Genomic DNA, 2,570 nt, shown 5'->3' on the forward strand with positions numbered 1-2,570 from the left:
TTTTTTGTAAAGTTACTGTAGTGTATATTCTAAACCAAAGGAACATAAAGTTATTGAGCAGCCTGTATTTCCCACTGCTGTTGGGCAAGTCTTTTTGCAGAATGCTAGAATTGCCATTCATACTGGAAGGCAGTATCATTTTCAGATCTATGACATGATTTTTAGAACTTTAATATACTGCCTCGATTAGTTAGGCAGTAGGGACAACTATGTTCTTACTCTACCCCACTTTTCAGCAGCCTTCTACTCACCTTATCCCAAGCTGCAGCTGGTAAAGGTTCCTTTCTGGTCCAGATCATTGGAAGAGGGGGCCACCAAGCCCTATCCTCTGCTCAGTACAGCACCAGATCCAGTCCAGTCTGACTCAATGCCAGATCCAGAATGAAATTAAGGAAAGTGGATCTCTGTTGTCCTATACTTTAGCACAGAAAACACTAAATGGATGCAGTTGTTTTTAGGGTTAAATGTAGGCAAGGTAGACCGTTATGACAGAAGGAAGCACACTAAGTTTCATAGATATTGGTATGAGATTTTTCATACCATTTTAAAGCGCCCGTAAAAATGAAGTTTGTAACAATAGTAGTCCTAAAATGGGGAATAACCTTGCAAAATTTGAGATGGGTATGAGTGTGGTTTTTGTTTGTAATGAACGAAACACTATCCTAAATGTAATGCAGGTAGTTGATGTTTAAGGTGGAAGTATAAGGAATTAATTTACTGATACTCCTTTGGATGATTCACAGCATTGAATGAATTCGTAAGTCAGACCAACTACCAGCACTCACAAAACAGATACAAAGCTCAGGAGAGATTAGGCAATCTTGAGGTAGAGCAGACATTAGATGAACACTGTTTTCAGATCCTGCCCCCAAGATTGGGTGTGAGTCCCAAGATGCTATGATTGAGGCAACCAATGTTTTAATCACAGGAATCATTGATTTGAGGGCACACCTTCCTGTGAATGGAGTTCATGAAAATTAGCCCTGGAACAGAGCTGTGTGAAGAATCAAAATGAAGCAAACTCAGAACCGTTTGCTCCATCCTGCATTCACAAAAATCTGTTTGAAATTACCTTGCTGCATCTTGCAAATATTTTAGTCAGATCTGATAAACAGCCTATTACGCCATATTAAATTACTTTATATGGTATTGCAAACTGCTCAGTCTGGATGATTGGAGCAGCCTAGAAGCCTAAGTAAATAAACACATGCCAATACTCCAAATCCTGGCCAATGGTTTATGGCCTAGCAATGTGACAGAGGATTAAAAATGATAGTAAAATGCAGCAAAATCAATGTAATAGCTCTTTATAATTAGCAGGATTATTTTCATCAGTGTTTAAAGACAAAATTGAAGTAATAACTTGCTTTCACCTGCCTGGTGTGAGCATGAAAGAACAAGCAACTAAATACTGTCAGCCAACTCCGGAAATATGAGCGCTGTTAATAGCCACTGCTGATTTCTCATCATTTTCCCCAAACCATTGACTTTTCCAGTTGAGGCTTCAAAATTGGAGGCTCTGATTTTTAATATGGCTATCTACCATTCAAGAATGATTCAGAAGTGCTTTGGACCTTGCAGCAAGCCCAGTCCCTCTCTTAACACAAGAACCCATTTCATTTCAGACTTCTAGGTGAGCCTGATGGGAGCCATAACCATTTAGGCTGGAACTCTTAAAAGCAGCTGCCAGTAAAAGTCAGGTCCTTTCTATGAATACAAGAGGGGTGCTGTACAGTATTTGCATGAGGTCCAAAGATACTTCTTCCAAATAATTTTCAAAGCCTGCATAGTCCTCGCATCTTTTGGGACATTTCCCATCCAGTTTTCCTAATAGTTGGTATACAAGTATTTCCCCCACCAAACATAAAAATACTGCTAACACTTCTTGTCCACAAGTAGAACTGGGGTGGGGAACTTGGAACACTTCAAATAAGACTACCCATATCTGTGATTAAAGATGTTTAGCTAATTTAAAAATTATCAGGGCCAAGTTACAGCTGTGGATATGGTACATCTTCCTGCTTGTAAATATGAATAATGCAAATTCTTAAGCATGCAGGAATGCTCTGACAAAGGACTGTACTTTTATTTTAATTTTCAGGCTTTTGCATTGACACTGCAATAATTCCTTGCCTAACAAGCAAAGGATTAGAAATATGTCAACCCTGAGCAAGAAACCACAGTAATGATGGAGAATAATATAGTTAAAGCTGTACACCTCATACTTTTAGTTCCCAAAAAAAGTTTGTGCTATTGCATCAAAACCGTTAAGACACTTGTGGCACATTAAGAATGGTTATTAAGATTGAAGGATTAAACAACCAAAGTACCTTTTAAGAAATATTTACTCCTGAGATAAAATCCAAATTTATGGGAACTGAGCTATGTTGCAAGAAATAAAATGGTGATTTAAAGCACCTCTGCTATTTATCCATGTCAGTGTTTAGGATTAGGTGCTGGTTACATGTTTGAAAAGAGTTAAGTGTTCTATTCAAAACCAAAGCAATTTGATGAGCAGCAAGCAATGCTGCAACCCTCCCGAAGTAAAATAAAGTCAAGGATCCAGTATA

The sequence above is a fragment of the Python bivittatus genome, unplaced genomic scaffold (genome assembly GCF_059951505.1).
Source record: "Python bivittatus isolate LINGU-HERP-01145 unplaced genomic scaffold, Pbiv_v1 ctg000020_np1212, whole genome shotgun sequence".
Taxonomy (NCBI): Eukaryota; Metazoa; Chordata; class Lepidosauria; order Squamata; family Pythonidae; genus Python; species Python bivittatus.